Here is a 19,601-nt window from a genome sequence, read left to right as displayed (position 1 = left end):
TATAAGGAGATGTAGAGCCAAGGAAAGGATTTCGAACTCAGCCCTGAGTAGGCCTGGGCGGTAAATTCCGTTCCGCTCGCGGAATTTGGGTAATTCCGCGTTCCGCGGAGAAGGCACGAATTGCCAAAAATTCTGCTTTCCGCGACTTTGCGAAATGTTTTGCTTGTTCGCGTTCTCAAAATGCGTGCTTGCGAGATATTTCCCCTGAGCACGCAAACAGCGATTGCGAACAGGAAAAAAGCATCGCGAACAAGCAATTCCGCGTGTTCGCTGAATTTCTGCGTGTTCACGTGTGTAAAGCAATTACGCAAATTCCACCCACCCATAGTCCTGAGGACCAACAGCTTGAAGAAGGGGATGAATTGACCCCTACTTTGGAGCTTCACACCAGGACAGGGAGCAGTGTCTCTTCCCGCATCCTTTTCCGAGAGGAGCTGGAAAGGAGGAGGAACGAGAGAGTTCAAGCAAGAAATGGCCAGGCTGAGGATGGAAGATAAGAAACTGGCCATGGAGGTAGAACAGAAGAAGGCTGAGAGGGTCTTGGAGGAGAAAAAGTTACTATTGGCTCATGAGTTGAGTTAGAGAGAGCTGGATCTCAAGGCCAGAGATTTAGAAGAAAGTGGGCAACCCAGTATTCCAAGGACCTGAGTAGAACAATGATTAAAAACACAAATGGTCCTTATGGGGGAAGTGTAGCCCTTGACTTCCACTGCAATAGTTTTCTAAGGAACTCTTCTTACATGCTAACTAATAGCTCAATCTCAACCGAGGAGACGCCACAAGCTCACTACTTCGTCAACAGGTATCTCCTAAGTATTTTCACGGGACACCGGGCTGTTTATGGTATTGCAACAGTTTCACTCTTAGCTCCAGTCTAATGGTCCTTTTGCCATCAACACTTCAACGTTTTCAGGGAGACGCAGATCTCATTTGCAACAAAGTTAACAAGCCGTTCATCTCAACAAACGGGCCAAACACGGTCCGTAACCACTCGCAGAACGATGCAGAGGGAGAGGTAACGGGAAAGCAGAATTTTATCCACCGAGCGGAAGCTGAGCAGTCTCTGCCTCTGAACGCCGCAATCGCTCGCTTGGACAATCACACCCAGCTGGGGCCGCTGAGACCGCCCTCTCCACGAGGAACGCCTGAAGCGGTGAATGGAGAGGGGTGAGTCCAGAAGCCTCTTAGCTGAAAAGCGGAACGCCGGTCCCGCGCCCTGGATAACTGAGGGACGAACAAAAGTCAGACGTGTGCAGCAGGTAAATGCCGGGCTGGACGGGATAGGGAAATCACCTCTAGTAGGGAACTTGAAACGGGGACATCAGCGGAGCACCTCACACGGCCACAGTTGCGGCCGCCATCTTGCCCTGGAGGGCTCTTCTTACAAGCTAATGTTACTTATGCATCTCATACGTTTATTTTCTTTATGACCTATTACTGTTTCAAAGGTCAAGTAGAATCAAATAACAACTTAAATGCAGGTGCTCTGATTGAGTGATGGTGCAATGAAAAGTGATGCAGTGAAATAAGTGCGCTATTGCTACATACAGTACTATACGAGTATAGAAGACACCAGCCAGATTGCGGCATTAGTCCTAAAATCTTTAAGGAAAGTCTAACCCCCTGGATGCATCAGCCCATTTTGTCTTATAAATTGACAAGCAAGGTGTTCCTAACTTAGATGAGACAGTCTATGAAAGAGGGGGGTACTGTAAAAGGGTGTATAGTTGTATTAGTAACTGCTGGCATTAATTAGCAAATCAAGTGCGAGCCGCAGCATGATCAAACTCTAAAAATCCTCGTCGGCCCTATGAGGCCCTCATGGTTATGAGTAGCTAATTACAATAGCATGCTATCTCGGAGATCTGTAATGTTGTACAGAACACGTGCTGTGCTTGAATGAAACCAAATTGCGGCATCCATGTGGTTAGACTTTCCCTAAAGATTTCAGGACTAATTCCACAATCTGGCTGGTGTCTCCTTTAATCTTCTGTCCTGATGATGGCCTTTTTTTGATTCATTTGGCATTGTGATTCAAACCATCAACACATTTTAAATGTGAACTGTTTAGGTCTCGCTAGAGCCAGCGCATGCGCTGATCTGGCGAGACATTTAGTAAACAGGTTTTTAAAGTGCTACCAAAGACGGCCACCAGCTTGCTGTAACGCGCAGAAGGGCGCGCACCTCGCTCCGCCTCTCCAATGTTTTGTTGCTGATCACTTTCGCGCGCACGCTCATACAACTACCGTTCACACCCCCACATTTGTTTACACAAACAATACCGGGTTGTTTAACTTGCAGCGCGAGGCGCGCGGGCTATTCTTCTTAACTAGTAACAGGATAGTGTTGATAGAGCGCGCGAGGTCACCCAGCCAATGATTCCGCCGTTTCCGGCTTCAGGGCCCATATACTTTCAATTCACACTATTCATTGACAGGGCGACTTCACGGGCTGCTACCAATTGTGTGTGTGTTCCCTACTGTTATCACTCAGTGTACCCGACTTACCATCCACCAACACGGGTACCTATGACTTTTACGGATCAGGGGCCTAGCTGTAAAAGGAAAGGCAGCAAATGCAAATTCAAATGAAATTCAATACTGTTGTAAAATGACCACGGACAACTGGAAGTTTTAAAATGTTTATCTAAAGTTCGTTTTCTTCAAGCATCAAACTTACAAGAATAAGGCAATCAATAACCAAGATAATAAAAAGTACATAACTATAGAGAAATAAAGTCAGGGTAATCATTCAAATGCAAATATGGGAGGCAAAGGAAATATGCTATGCATTCAAGGCAAAAACTCTTTAGAAAATTTAAGTAAGGCTGTTCTAGACCATATTAGAAAATGACAACTGCAATGCAAAATATGATTTCTAAAAGGTAGGATAGCATAGGAACAATTTAAGAATATATGCAATTGACTTTATGATTCAATAGTTGCGGCAAAAGCATGGAAAATTCAACATGTGCAAAGGTGTGTCTTTATTAAAGCAAAGACAGAAAAATAGAAAGGTGCAAGTTTTAAGAACTTAGAGCAGTATTTACCTAGACTGGTGTGGAAACCAAACCCTGGCCACGGGTCAGTTTAAGGACAGGAAACCCTCAAGGAAGGATACCCCTCAAAGGACAGCAGGTGCAGAATGGACACCCAGGACAGGACAGGATACCCTCAGATTAGGAATCAGGACAGGACCTCAGGACAGGACAGCAAACCCTCAGGACAGGACCGCTCAGGACAGGACCGCACCCGCAGTTTGGAAGCAACGCCTGCGCTCCACCCTCTCTGCAACTATCGATCAAGACCCTGATTGGATCAGCGAACTCCCAGCAAAGTGCTTCGCCAGCACTTTAAGGTTCAGTAGAACCTTAGTCTATGGTCAATTTCGGACAGAGTGCTCCGCAGTACTCTGTATCTTCAGTCACCTATTGAGTGCGTTGGGTCAGTGACAGGTCAGCTAAACCAGACAAGTCGGACAAATTCCCTAGGTGAACCCAGGGTAGATATACTGTTTTGGGACAGGGTACCACCCCCCAAATGTTGCAAAGTGTCAGAATCCCCAATTTCAATTGGTCCTAAGGTAGGATTTGGGTAATACACCAATCATAACACACTATTTGGATGCTTCATTTACATATCTGGGTACCGCCTAGCGAGATTGGCGTTCCCATGAGAAACTGCAAAGAAATACAATGACAATTGTACAATGTAGCTGAACAGGGACATGTGACTCCGCTCAGCCGAGTTCGCAGGTCAGTTCTCAGGAGCATCTTGCCCATCACTGCCAGCTGGCTAAGTTCAATCAGCCAAGGTTGTCAGGTCCCCGAAAAGTCGCACATGCGCAGAAGGAACCTCCAAGATGGCTTTCGGTATAGACAGACCCCCATTCCCCGCGGTACATGAAAAGCAAGCGAAAACAAATTATTACATAGAAATAACATTATGAAAACACATCATTTGGTTTTGTACTTTCAACTTATCACTATAAAATATACTTATGCAGTCTAAATGTTAGCTACATATAACAGGCACAAGAGCAGTGGCACGAGCAGTACCACGTTACTGGCAAAGCTATGTATTACGCATCAATTTCCCTCCAACTCTGCAGACACGTCAGGACACGTGAGTGTGACTGACGCATGCGCAGTAACTAAAATACAAGCAGCGGCCATGCTTTACGGACATGGATTAAATGCATTAGGAATACACATAGGCAAGCTTCATAAACTCTGCTTAAACTAAATATAAACGTTAGTAAGACGTACACTTATTACCTTGTTACACCCAGACGAGGTTCATGAATACAGCAAGTCGCAAAATATGCGAAGCTTTGCTTCATCAATCCCCTCTTTGATGATATTTACTATCATCACAAAATTTTAATGGAACCAGATGCCAACTCTCTTTCACACTTTGTACAACTCTATCTCTTCCAGCAATTTCTCCAGTTTTTCCCTTTCAGTTTTGGTAGGGTGAGAATTCTTCACCTTTTTATAGATCTGATTATTCACTTCCTCCAATTCGAGCTCATCCACACTTCGTTTCACCCCTCTTGCATTCACTTCATGCTTTCTGGTGTGCTTACGGCATTTGCAACAGACAAATATGAAAAATAGGATGAGACCTATAATTCCAATTGGCATCAGTACTTTAAACAATAAGCCTTTACCTATACTAGCGAACCAATGACCTATATTTGAGAGACCATCTACCAGTCTCTTCCAGGCACTATCAACCTCGAGTGGTCTGAGTTCCTTTGCCAAATTAGTAATGTTTCTCACATATCTTTTGAGCTGCACACTTTTGTCCGGAATATAAGTGCAACAATGTTGCGCCTTCAACATCCGGCAGACTCCGCCCTCTTTCGCCAATAAGGTATCAAGAGCAAGTCGATTCTGCAAAACCATTGATCTGATCGCAACCATTTCGGTATTGACCAGCAGAAATCCATGAGCTGTCTCAGTCGACAACACATCCACTATAGTGGACAATTTGCAAATTCTGTGAGTGTTCAGAACCACTCCCACTCCAGGTATCAGTGCACTGAAAATACTACCCATTATTTCACCTATGCTTTCTCTTTTACTACGCACTAAGCCATTAGTATTTTCACTGCTTCCAGCAACTCCATTCACATGGTATATTTTCGGGAAGACAATGCCAAAATAGCAGCTTCCATACCAGTGATCCGGCAATTTGAAATAAGCCTTGTCCCCACAAATATAATAAATTCCAGGAAACACAGGCTCTGACCCATTTTTGAAACCCCAACCTCCAATTACCTTGTAATTATGTTCGCATTCACTGGAACCAATGAAAATGTTATTATAATAGCTAGTCTTCTCGCGGTGAAGACATAGCTTGCCTTTCTTTTCAAAATCCAGCAACAGAGCAGGACCCGCCCCACCAGTTGAGGTGCCTTCCATGTTCTCTGCCCACCTTGGCTTTTTCTGACTTTCGTCATTAGCCTTCTTTTGTATTTTAATTCTCCTTTTCTCTGCCATGTTCAGGAACATCTTTTCCTGCTCATGCAAAGAACAAGTCAAGTTATCTCTGTGTGCTTCACCTATGTCAATATCACCAATAGTCAGGAAATAATCTCCCATATATCGTATCACGTCACTTTTGGTATGTACAGGATTCAAGTTCCCACGTATAGGAAGCTCAGAAAAGATCACGTCATTATTAGAGTAATAGTACTGTAACGGTCCTCTTTTGTAAAATAAACTAGCTAAAATGCTACAGGATATTCCGTATGTCAGCGGTAAGTGATGGTATGTCACGCCTTCAGCCACAGAAGTAGGTAGCTTCATGCAGACATAGCAATCTTCAATTTCCATAGTCTCTACATAGTGTATTAATAAGTTTGCGAAAACATTTAAGCGTGTCCTGTTTTTAATTCCATGATAATGTAGTTCTCCCTCGTCTGATGCTTCTAAGTTTTGTTTTGTTTGTCTCAGTGCTCTCTCATGTCTAGCTACACTCTGTGTTGTCAGCTCTTCACTGTCAGTATTTACAATTTCAGTAGGGACAATATTAGTATCTTTGCTTACAGCAAAGGGAATGAAAATTGTTAGTCCTATCCAGAGTAATATCAGGACAACTATACTACAGACACATACCTTGCAGCAAGTTTTGCAACCGCTGCGACTAGGTCCACCATTCACGTTTGAATCAGACATTTTGTCTTCAGAAGAAGTTTCTCAACCCCTCTTTGTGTCTCTACACAAGTATCTTACTTTGTGCAAATTCACGGTGGCTCTTCTTCCTCTTCGTCAGAGTACTCAGGGACGGGCTCTCCGTCGCTTACGTCAGTGATATCGAGATCTTCAAGTTCTTCTAACACAAGTGTCCATTCAGGTGACTTGTACTTTTTGTTTTGTCTCTTTATTCGATCACTCCTTCTTTTGGAAGTGTCTTCTGGTTGTCCTGCTATGCGAGCACTTCTCCTTTCTTCTGCACGTTTTTCTTCTACTGTTTTTATTCTCAGTCTCAATTTCTTTATGTATCTAGGCTCAAGATGCTTTCTTTTCTTAAGTCTTTTTGTTGGTACTTGAACTTCGTTCCCTTCTCTTGCCCTTTTGTTCTCATTAACTGTTGGCAATTCTGTCTCAGTTTCTTCTTCTTCTATCTGACTAATTCCAGGGCTAGCATCTGTTTCTTCTGCCTGGGTACTAATCTGGCCCTGTTCAGGTAAATTGAGTGTTTGCTCTTCAAGTGTCTCTGACTCTGTTTCCTGAACACGTTCTTCTAATTCTATCTGATCCTGTTCAAGCACTTCGATCTCTGGACTTTCTTCTGCTCGAACTATTACACTATGTCTAGTCTGTCCCTTCCCGATATCAGGTGTCAGTGGAGGAGTATCAATCACTTGTTCTGTATTCCTCTCTTGTTCAGGATCCTTCACTTGTTCAGTATCGGGCACCGGCTCTGCAGCATTCACTTGTTCTGTATCAACCACGTGCTCTGTCCCTGTCTGACCTTCTCCTTCCTCAGTTTTGATGTGAATCTCAAGAGTCTGAGGTTCTTCGCCTGTGCCTTGCTTTTCCTCTCTAGTCCACTCTCTACCTTCCCAAAGTCGTTCACTTGTTCGAATGGGGTCTTCGGTGAGATCAATCAAGGGAATCCATTCCTCTGGCCATATGCTCGGCAGCTCGTCTTCAGCTACTTCTGGCTCAGCTTCTTTGACCCCTTCAGCAGGCTGGGCTCCTAGTAGTTCGTTGTCAACTATTCTTGGGCCAACGTCTGCTGATTCTGCAGCTCGACTGATACTGGGCTGTACGTCGTCAGCTACTTCCGGTCTGGCTCCTGCAGAGTCCTCTGCTGGACGTCCTTCTACTTCAGGCACTTCGTCTGGTGGTACCTTCTGGGTGTGGCTGGCGTGTATCCAACGCGGAACCCCTGCACACTTGACTGCTGTGGTAGTAACCAGAATCACCTGATGTTTTTCTCCCCACCTTGGCTCCAGGTAGCTCTTCCGAGTATGCTTCTTTATCTTCACCCAGTCCCCCGGGACCAGTTTGTGGAGAGGAGTCGTTGGATTGAGGATGGCGTCTTCTCCGATCTGGTGAGAGATAGAACGCACTTGGTCACCCAATCTCTTGCAGTATTCAAGCACCAAATCATCAGTAATACTCAACAGTTTGCTTCCTGGCACCCATGCTTGTCTCATCACTCTTCCCATAATGATTTCATGGGGACTTAGGCCTGTCTTGCGATCAGGAACACTTCTGAGTCCCATCAGGACCAGGGGCAGGGCCTTTACCCAAGTCATGCCAGTTGCATCACCCAGTTTTGCTAGTCTGTTTTTGATAGTTCCATTTACTTGTTCCACTATTCCAGAAGCCTCTGGACGGTATGCACAGTGAAGCTTTTGTGAGATTCCAAAGGCTTTACAGAGTTCGTCGATCACCTCATTCTGAAAATGTCGGCCTCTATCTGATTCAATAGTGACTGGAACCCCGAACCTAGGTATCAGTTCTTTTAGTAAACACTTAGCTACTGTTATTGCGTCATTTTGGGGAGTAGGGAAAGCTTCCACCCACTTTGAAAATAAACAGACCATGACAAGGACATATCGCTTCCCTTCACACCGGGGCATGGTGATGAAGTCAATCTGTATTCGTACAAAGGGACCCCCTGACCTCCCAATTTTCCCCAATTCAACCATTGTTTTCTTTCCTGGGTTCATCCTTTGACATGACAGGCACCTCTGGCAGAGGGACTCTGCTACTTTCCTGAACTTTTTACTGTACCAAGTCTGTTGGAACACTAGAATCATGGCGTCCCTACCAATGTGTGATCCTTCATGTATCAATCTCGCCATTGTGCTAAGTAAGTGTCTAGGTAACACAGGCATACCAGTTGGGCCCAGAATGACACCATCCACTCGTCTTGGTCTACATCCATCTTCCTTCCACTTCTCTCTTTCTTGCCAAGGTGCCGCCTGCTGCCACTCTTTCACTTCATCCCATGTAGGCACTTCTTCAAACACCTGAAGTTGGCAGCTGGTTCCTGGCCCCCCTCGTTTTGGATTTACGATATACCGATCTCTGGCGCACCATTGGGCCACTCGGTCAACATAATCGTTTCCCAGTGATACTTTGTCCATGCTCTTCTTATGAGCAACACATTTTACCACTGCCAGTTCCTTTGGTAACTGGATTGCCTCTAAAAGGTCCTGAACAACCTTTCCATTTCGAATAGGGGTACCTGATGAAGTCAGGAACTCCCTCTGTAGCCACAACTGGCCGAAGTCATGCACAACCCCATAACAGTACTGACTGTCAGTATACACTGTTATGCGTAGGTTTTTCCCAATTTGGCAAGCTTTTATCATAGCAATCAATTCAGCTACTTGTGCAGACTTTATGTGATATAGATAACCTGCTTCTTCAATTTTGTCTAAGGAGACTACCGCATAGGCAGCACTCAGGCCTCCTTGTTCATGCCTTAGACATGAACCATCTACAAAAAATTCTTTGTCATGCTCAGGCAATGGCGTTTCTTTTATGTCTGGGCGTGGCTTGGTGTTGAATTCTGTTAAATCAATGCAATCATGTTCATCATCCACCCCACCTTCCATATCCATTGGGTCGGGGCAGGGCCGGTCCTAGAACTTCTGGGGCCCTGGGCGAAAGGAAAGTTGTGAGGCCCCTCTAATTTGCATGTAAAATCCAGTTGCGGCCAGCATGACTCGCGGGTGGAAGGTCTCGCGGGGGTTCGCGCGCGGGGGTGGGGGGGGGGGTAGTTTAAAAATAAAATAAACTTACCTTCCCAGGTCTCGCGTCATTTCTGCTCCTGACCTGCTTTCCTTCTTTCCTGCTTCTAGCAGGAACAGGAAGCAGGCAGCCTCCCTTCCCTAAGCCAATCACAATGCTGCAATGTCAGCCGACCAGCCTGGCGCCTATGGGGAGGCCATTTTCTCCATGTAGGGTACACTGGTGCCTACATGGAGAAAAGCCAGCGTGTGCATGACTGGTTTGGTCAGCCCTGGAGGGCAGACCAAACAGTGCAAGGCACTCCTCCCCTGTCCTAAAGCAGACCCGCCCGCCCCCAACCAAACACTTCTGTTTTCTCGCAGTGCGCGTAGCAGAAACATAAAATGGTAGTTTTTGCATTTTGTGTTTCTGCTTTTCGCACTGCGAGAAAGCAGTGGGGCAACGCTCCTCCGCCCTAGTGGAGGAGCTTTGAAAGTTACATCGCGGGACTATTGATCTTATTTGGCATCCCTGAAGAGACCTAACGTGGATATCAGTCACAACATGGACAAAAATATAAATATACTAATTAAATAAGTCCATATATTTTAAGTCTGTATTAAATGAATTACATTTGTCACATTGGATGGAAAAGCTAGGTGCAGGTCTCACAAAGATGTATATTATTTACTCCTCGTTAACCTGTTGTTTCGAGATAAGTCCATGATACAATTTCCAGTTCTGCCTCATAAAGGGGGGAGATACTGTGAGGTAATGAAGGGCGGGATCATTCAAAAAATAAAATGACACAAGAGAAAACCTCTCGCACCATGGATATAATTGCAAATTTCAAAAGGCCCCCTTATCTTTCCGTGCCATTATTGTGCTACCTTAGGATGACATTAATACTTCGTAATTTGTTTTAACATAAATCCTCCCATCAGTATCCCACACGCACATGCTAAGAGACATAGGACAATCTTTTTTGTGTGTAGGCTCTTTACTCACCAGAATTATGTTAAGTTTAAAACACAACACATATAGTAACCATTACATTGCATGACACTACAATGCATGACACTACAACGCATGTCATTACAACACATGTCATTACAATCCATACCATTACAACGCATAGTACCCTTACACTATCCAACACTTACCCTACTGTTGCAGCCCCTGGAGTTAGAATAGTAATTTTTACCCCTACACTACCCAACACTTACCCTACTGTTGCACTACCTGGAGTTAGAATAGTAATTTTTACCCCTATACTATCCAATACTTACCATAAATGCAATGTAGTGGTATGTGTTGTAATGGTATGTGTTGTAAAGGTAGTATGCGATGTAATGGAATGCATTGTAAATGTAGTTTCTTAAAATGCGATGTCGTGTCATGCGATGTAATGGAATTCGTTGTAAAGGATGTTGTGATGTGAAAAATGTGTTGTAAAGGCATGCGTTGTAAAAGTATGCTTTGTAACTTCATACAACCCATGGTATAGGCCCAGATTCATCAAAGGAAAATCTGGTCGCAAAGGGGCAGATTCTCAGAATCTGCCCCTTTGCTACCAGTATGTTTGCACTTGGGATACATCATCCCAAATGCAAAAATCGCAAATTGAGAATTTGCTAAATTGCCATTACTTGCATTTAAGGAATCTCAAATTGAGATTCCTTAAATGCAATGCATTAAAGTTTAAAAAATAGCGATTTCGCTAATAGGGCACGCAAATTACAATGAAGTACAACTTCATGGTAATTTGCAAAAACGTTGAAAAATGCACTAAAGTGCATTTTTCAAAGTTTCATGTTGCGCACACACATGCCCTAGGGGCATGCGTGTGCGCAACATGTGTGCACAGATCAATTTCAGGGGTGCAACAGGGTGTCCTTTGGACACCCTTGAAATCGCACTCATTTTGCGATTCGCTAATTGCGATTCACAAATTGAGAATGTCTTCTCATTCATTCCTATGGGCCTTTAGGCCTATAGAAATGAATGGGGAGGTATTCCTTAATTGCGATTCGCAATTTGCGAGTCACAATTAAGGAATTTTAAGAAATCGCTATTTTTTTAGTGATATCTTCATGCATTGCATTTTGCTATTCCTTAATAGTGAATCGTTATTTTTCGCTGTTAAGGAATAGCAAAATGGGTTCTTGATGCACCTTGGGGTATTTCACCTAAATGCAGTACAGTGGAAAATATATAGGGTTTGCTCCAAGTAGGAGTGCACTGCAGTCCTGGCTCTACTGATTTAACCAACTGTTTGATTCTGGGCAAATAATTTTGGCCCTGTGCCGCGTCCACTGTTTGACAGCAGGGCAGCACTTTGAAACAGCTTTCATGTGAGAAATAGACATTAAAAGATTACTCCCCGGAGAGGTAGAGGTGGGGAGAAGATGTGGCGTTACTTCAGGGCTGCTGAATTTTGACCGTGTCTCATCCTGTGATTCTCGCAAGTCACTTAATCACACTGTGCCTAAAAAAAGGAATATGTCCATGTTTAACGTAACTTGTGCTCACGTAAAGCACTCCAATACCTTTGGGTCAAGTTTGCGCTATATAAAAAGAGCAGAAGAAAACGGGTTTAATTTACACATTGAAAGTTATTTGCATTTAAATTACGGAAGGTGCTCCTGATCCTTCATGGTGCATGCCCCCCTCGTGTGCTAAAACGCCTTCTTTTCTGCCACTGACAAGCATCTCTTTCGCAGCTCATCAGCATCTGAAAGAGTGAGAGTTGCTTGTCTTTATAAATGTTAAAACTGTGAGGCCCCAAAATGCGTGCTAATTGTCACTGGCGTGGGAAGTGGACAGCATCCTTAATCACAGGTCAAACCTGGCAAATTCAGAAGGGCCTCGCGGGACACGTGGGGCTGCAAGGCCCCGGGGGAAAGGGGCCCCCTCCTTGGGGGTTAACAGCCATTGCCAAGGGCTGCAAGGCACAGGGGAGGGGGGCCTCTTCCGCTATTCCCACACAAGCCTTTGAAGCCCAGAGGAGAGGCAGCCCTTCCCTGGGCCACGCAGTGCTCACCACAGGCGCGAGGCCTAAGATGTGGTGAGTTAACACTTTTGCGAGGCCCCCTGTTGATGGGCTGAGCTCGGGGCCCTGGGCAGCCGCCCATGCTGCCCATGCCTAGCGCCGGCCCTGGGTCGGGGAGTAAGGTGGCAGGGTTCAAAATACTGCACCTAACAATGTTTACATTTGCAGCACCCACAAGAATCCTCTCGTATTTAGTCAGCCGACTAGGGGTGAGATACTGAGTTTTTGTTCTGGTCAGTAAAATTACCACTCCATGTGGGACATACACAGTTACCGGATGTCCCATGACAATGGACTCACTCTGCTCTAAACTTGCGCAGGTAGCAGCTACTGCTTTCAGACAACCTGGTAATCCAGCAGCTACTGGATCCAGGGTGGCAGAGAAATATGCCACAGGCCTTCTCGTTGTGCCATGATCTTGTGTCAGGACTGACAACGCGCAATTATCGCGAGTGTCACAGAATAGGGCAAATTCTTTGGAGTAGTCTGGCATTCCCAATGCAGGGGCTGTACACAGACAATCTCGCAGTTTCGTGAAGGCTGTTAAGCTTTCATCATCCCATTCTACAATTTCTGGTGTTCCTCTCTTGGTCATTTTTATCAAAGGCCTAGGTAGGACTGCAAATCCCAGAATCCACTGCCTGCAGTATCCTATCACACCCAGGTACATTCTGATCTCTTTCTGAGTACGGGGTAACTGCATCTTTTGAATTATTCTCACTCTTTCTGATGTCACCTTCCTGACCCCTTTCTCTATCTGGTGCCCCAGATATTTCACTGATTTTGCACAGAACTGCAATTTGTCAGGGGCCACTTTATGTCCCTTCTCACACAGGTGATTCAGTAAGGCAATGGTGTCAATCACACAATCCCTATGACTTTTAGACGCCACCAAGAGGTCGTCTATGTATTGTACTAAGACAGATTTCCCAGGTAAGACCAAAGTTTCCAAACATTTTTTCAAGATCTGATTAAAGAAAGAGGGGCTCTCTGTGTACCCTTGAGGGACCCGGTTCCAGCAATACACGTGACCATTGAAGGCAAATGAAAAAAGAAATTTGCTATCTGGATGCAAGGGAATGGAAAAGAATGCATGACATAGGTCTATCACAGTGAACCATTCAGCATCCCAGGGAATCTGATACAGAATCACTGCTGGATTCGGGACAATAGGGCAGCAGGGGACTACTATCTTGTTGATTTTTCGTAGATCCTGCACTACTCTGTACTTGCCACTAGGCTTTTTAATGCCCATAATCGGGGAGTTACATGGGCTACTCATTACTTCCTGTATGATGTTTCCTTCTAGCAATTTCTGTATTTCCAGAGTAACACCAGCTTTCACTTCTGCATTCATTCTGTAGGGTTTAGTATTGGGGTATACTGCATGGTCCTTGATGGCTATCTGTATGGGGTCCACATTTTTCATTAACCCTACATCTTTCCCCGTAAAGTCCCACACCTCTGGCTTCACTGCTTCTTGGAGTTCTTTCGGTAAATCCTGCATGGTCATTCGTTTAATTTCCGAGTCAGGGTGGACTAACATTATTTTATAAATGCCGTCTTCATCTGGGGTCTGAATTTCAACACCCTTTGGTGTGCAAAAGATGGTACAGTTCATTTTGCACAGCAAATCACGTCCCAGCAAGTTCACTGGACTGGTGTCGCAAACAACAAATCTATGCATTTCCTTAAAGTTTCCAATTGAGATCTCCATGGGCTTGGTAACAGGAGTACTAATCAATTGATTAGATACACCCACTACTTGGATGGCTTCTCCCGAGAGGGGTAGGTTTGGAACGTCTACTGTTCTCACAGTAGAACGGGTAGCGCCAGTGTCCAACAGAAAGGTGACATCATTTCCGTCAACCTTTCCTTCAATGTATGGTCCGGACTGGTCTACCGGCAAGGAGGCGCCAAGTACGCACTCCTCGTCCTCCCCTCTCAGGCCCCGTCAGTACTGGTCATCACAAAGGAAGGTATCATTTAATAGATACTGCGAAGTTGCTGCATTTCTGTTCTCATTGCTTTCCCAGACTTCTATCTCATCTCCCTCTGCTTGTTTTCCCTTGTATACCTGCTTTGGTGCGCGGGGCACCTGCACTGTCTTTACCTGTGGTTGAGTCTTTCTTGGTCTTTCTTTCTGCGTCTGTGGAGTTAAATCAGGTGTTTTGGGGTTATCATCCGGCAAGTAAGGACACTCGTTGCGCCAGTGTCCAATTTCGCCGCACTGATGGCAGGGAAATTTCTTCATAGCCTCCTCCCTGCTCATTCTGGGCCGGGGCTTACTTCCTCCCCCACCCCCAGGACCTTCGTTCTTAGCATTTTTGACCATTGTACTCAACTGCTTTTCCTGCTGTTCTGCGAGCTTCACCTGAGCCCACACCACTTTCTCCTTGAGAGCCTTTTTCTTTTCTGCCATTTCGTCCTCGCAGTACTTTGCGTACCGCAGGACCTCGTCTACCTTTTTGGTATGCCAACAGATTTTATTATCTTTTATCCACTGACAAATTTCAGGCCTTAAACCGTTTACAAACCTGTAAATGAAATGCGTCATATCCTTCATCTCGATGTTATCTATACCACTGTATGTTTTAAACACCTGCAACAATCTTTCATAATAGGAGTGCACGGTCTCCTCTCTTTCCTGCGTTGTTCTATCTATCCTGGTCCAATCAGTTTCCTTTGCTGGTACCTTATTTTTCAAATGCTGAATCACTTGTTCATAATTTTTCATCACTTCAATTGACGGCTCCCCTGTGGCGGAGTCCCTCGGGTACTCCTCACTAGGCCAGCCTATGCCTATTTTACACTCGGTCCATAGATCGACCGGGACCACAATATCGAAAAACCCATCCAGGTCTTTCCACAGGCATTTTTGCACCTTTCCACTTGCCGGTACCATTCAACCGGCTTCTCGCGCAGTTTCGGAAAATCGTTAGTAAAGGACACAATATCCTGTCTGGACCAGGGAACGTGCTCATACCTCCCACCTGGCACTTCACGCATGGGGCATAATGTCTCAGGCTTGTCTACTTCTCTTAAAGGGAACTCAGGGGTAGCTTGTCTGGATCGAGCCTCATCTTTCTTTCTTGCCCACCTGCTTCTCCACCTTTCCACATCTCCCCATTTTTGCAAAACTGCAAGCAACTCTTTAATCTGCACCTTCTTCCCTGATACATTCAGGTTCTCTAAATCCTTGTCTGAGAATTCAGCTCTGTAAGGCTTTTGTAAGGGCTTGGATCTTGAAATATCTACCCCCATACTAGCTGCGGTGTCTGTCAGCTTTTCGTGGAGCACCCTGGTACTTCTGGTAAGGCTTTTACACATAAACAGCAATTCTTCTTCAGAATAGGTGTTTAATCTGTCTAACCCCACATTTCCTGCCATCAATTCCTCTATTTCTACCCTCAGCTTATAGAGGTCTAAAGGTTTCGTTTGCGGAGCCTGTTTTTCTAAATCACGACTCCAATTTTCAATCTCTTCTGGCGTTACCAAGGAAACACTCCTAGTCCCTGTTGCTGATTCTAATTTAATTTCTTTCGCATCAAAAGGATTATGCCTCTTCTGCACTCCCTTTCCGGTCTGTTTGTTTGGTAGATCCAAGAACACCACTTCGGACTCGCACTCACTGGACTGATCGTCTATTAGTAGGGGCTCTTGCCTCGGCGGGGCCATTATCGGGTTCATAACTGGAGGGTTCGAACTTCCTTGACTATTCCCATACAACGGGACTACTGGTCCGATCGTTACCGGAATAGTCAAAGCTTCAGGACTGGTATTTAACTGGGAGATCTTCTGAATTATTTCTGTCCTCTGTCTAGCTAGGGCCTCTTGCTCCCTTTCATCTAGTACTCTTCCTAATGTCCGGTCAGGTATCATCTGTGGGGTCAGGTGAGGGGTAAGACTCGGGGCAGTAGGATGCGTTTCACTTGGTCCTCCACCATAATTTGGTTTTGGGAACAAAATTCCTGTGCCAAATGACCTACGCTCTTCCCCATATGGAGGCTGCAAAAAGGGTACTCCTGAACCTACTGGCTTTTCTTCGTTTTCATACAGAGGTCTGGGAAAAAATGTTCTTTCACGGGAATATTTTTCCTCTGAGCTCACGGGCATTCTAGGATATATATCGCGTACCTCTGCGGGTCCGGGGTTCTCAAAATAGGGCAACACCTGGCCACCTCCCCCCCTACATAGGGATCTGTCCTCCTCCTTAATAGATGGACGCTGGGGATTCTCTCCTGCACTGGAAGGTCGGGCTCCCTCATTATAAGGGGGCGGACTTCTCGTAAAGATGTCATCTAACAATTCATCGTCTGACTCCCCAAGGGCCCCCCAATGCTTACTCTTTTCTGTCCTTTTCTCTCCCCCAGAAGGGTTACCTGCTGGCATCATGGGAAACAGACCCTCAACAATCATGCTCTGCCTCCACTGTTTCATCCTCTTGTCCCTAGTCTCCTGTTTCAGCCTTGGGTACCACTTGGTCAGACCTTTGTCCATCCGGGGTTTCTCTCTTTCAAAAGCCTCAATCTCCCATTCCTCTAATGCCTCATACTGCATTAGTCTCGGTCTGGGATGCAATTCATTCATTCGGGTTCTCAAATTAAATAAAATTCTGCCATTGAAAGTACCGTCTAACGGAAAAGCCAATACTCTGTCATCTTTTGTGTACCTTACCCAATTCTCCAACCACACACAGGTATTGTACCCTCGGTCAAACATCATGAATGAGGCAGGAGTATTCGGTGGCGGGATAGTAACGCCCTCTCTGGATTTAATCTGTTTGTCCGTTTTGAAATAATTCTTTACCCTATTTACAAGGGACATCTTTCTCTTAGCTCCGTACATAATATCGTATCTATTAGCTTTCCACTGATCCCTTTCAAACCCTTGGTTTCTTGGATCGGGTCTAGTCTCTGGACAATACGAGTGCCACATACAATTTCTACGCTTAACTCTGTTTACAAAGTCACCTCCAATCAGAACGCGTCTTGCAATTCCGTGCGACCAATGAGGTGTACGCGTTCAAATATTTTCGGCCAATGGGTGCGCGGCCCCTTCGTGAGACTGTCCTCACGCTCCGGCGCTTCACCCCTCCTTCACAATTCCAGCCCCGCTACCCGCCCGCTGTTTCTACCAATCCCAGCGCGGCACGGAGTGACGTCAGAGGCGCTTCGCGACTGACTCCCTCCCTTCACAAGGTAACGGAAACTTTCTTTCCTTTTAAAGTGCTCAGTGCTTGGTTATTTTACAACAAATACACATTCGCCACAGTGCTCAAGTGTCTAGACAGGATAGCTTTGTTTTACTGCAAGTAAACTACTTCCATTTACTTTTCACGCGCTGCAGGTAGATCTCTTCCGCCTACCCTTCACTCTAGCATCGGTGAACCTGTTACTCCCCTAAACTCATCCACTTCTCCGGGATATATCCGAATCTAAGGTTTCCCAGCGGACCCCTCTGCTTTCACCCTAGCTCCGAGGAACCTGCTACTCTTCCGATGTGACCCTTACTAGGTTACGCCACTATGGGAAGTTTGCCAATGAACCTCGTTACTGACATTTATTCACACATGTATTCAGAAAACCCTAGTTAGTGCTTCCCGGTTATCCTAACCTGCACCTAACTTTCCTTAAGCCTGTGACCTCAGGACAATGGATTCTATTCACCACTTGCCCTTTCAATTCCCCGGGGAGTTCGGACAACACAATACGAGACAGTTTACAAATGCATGGATTAATACATATAACAATATAAGAACAAGAATAATAATGAAAAAACAATTCATTGATTTCAGCAGCGTATTCACAAGAGAGTGATCGGGTCCCTCTGAACAGCCGCTCTTATAGCAGCATTAATGTACTAGCAGCTACCGACTTAACTAGTCCTACCTAACCTTTAGCTAGTCCCTAACCATCCTCTGCTACCAGAAAACTGATAGAGCGCGCGAGGTCACCCAGCCAATGATTCCGCCGTTTCCGGCTTCAGGGCCCATATACTTTCAATTCACACTATTCATTGACAGGGCGACTTCACGGGCTGCTACCAATTGTGTGTGTGTTCCCTACTGTTATCACTCAGTGTACCTGACTTACCATCCACCGACACGGGTACCTATGACTTTTACGGATCAGGGGCCTAGCTGTAAAAGGAAAGGCAGCAAATGCAAATTCAAATGACATTCAATACTGTTGTAAAATGACCACGGACAACTGGAAGTTTTAAAATGTTTATCTAAAGTTCGTTTTCTTCAAGCATCAAACTTACAAGAATAAGGCAATCAATAACCAAGATAATAAAAAGTACATAACTATAGAGAAATAAAGTCAGGGTAATCATTCAAATGCAAATATGGGAGGCAAAGGAAATATGCTATGCATTCAAGGCAAAAACTCTTTAGAAAATTTAAGTAAGGCTGTTCTAGACCATATTAGAAAATGACAACTGCAATGCAAAATATGATTTCTAAAAGGTAGGATAGCATAGGAACAATTTAAGAATATATGCAATTGACTTTATGATTCAATAGTTGCGGCAAAAGCATGGAAAATTCAACATGTGCAAAGGTGTGTCTTTATTAAAGCAAAGACAGAAAAATAGAAAGGTGCAAGTTTTAAGAACTTAGAGCAGTATTTACCTAGACTGGTGTGGAAACCAAACCCTGGCCACGGGTCAGTTTAAGGACAGGAAACCCTCAAGGAAGGATACCCCTCAAAGGACAGCAGGTGCAGAATGGACACCCAGGACAGGACAGGATACCCTCAGATTAGGAATCAGGACAGGACCTCAGGACAGGACCGCAAACCCTCAGGACAGGACCGCTCAGGACAGGACCGCACCCGCAGTTTGGAAGCAACGCCTGCGCTCCACCCTCTCTGCAACTATCGATCAAGACCCTGATTGGATCAGCGAACTCCCAGCAAAGTGCTTCGCCAGCACTTTAAGGTTCAGTAGAACCTTAGTCTATGGTCAATTTCGGACAGAGTGCTCCGCAGTACTCAGTATCTTCAGTCACCTATTGAGTGCGTTGGGTCAGTGACAGGTCAGCTAAACCAGACAAGTCGGACAAATTCCCTAGGTGAACCCAGGGTAGATATACTGTTTTGGGACAGGGTACCACCCCCCAAATGTTGCAAAGTGTCAGAATCCCCAATTTCAATTGGTCCTAAGGTAGGATTTGGGTAATACACCAATCATAACACACTATTTGGATGCTTCATTTACATATCTGGGTACCGCCTAGCGAGATTGGCGTTCCCATGAGAAACTGCAAAGAAATACAATGGCAATTGTACAATGTAGCTGAACAGGGACATGTGACTCCGCTCAGCCGAGTTCGCAGGTCAG

General features: G+C 45.2%; 1 protein-coding gene across 1 annotated transcript in view; it reads left to right on the top strand.

The window, feature by feature from the left end:
* Nucleotides 1-19,601, top strand: part of CIMIP4 (ciliary microtubule inner protein 4) — a 553,487-nt gene that overhangs the window by 271,201 nt on the left and 262,685 nt on the right. The gene's annotated exons all lie outside the window — the stretch shown is intronic.

This window comes from Lissotriton helveticus, chromosome 1_1 (genome assembly GCF_964261635.1).
Source record: "Lissotriton helveticus chromosome 1_1, aLisHel1.1, whole genome shotgun sequence".
In the NCBI taxonomy this organism is placed as follows: Eukaryota; Metazoa; Chordata; class Amphibia; order Caudata; family Salamandridae; genus Lissotriton; species Lissotriton helveticus.
This window is presented reverse-complemented; position numbering and strand designations above follow the sequence as displayed.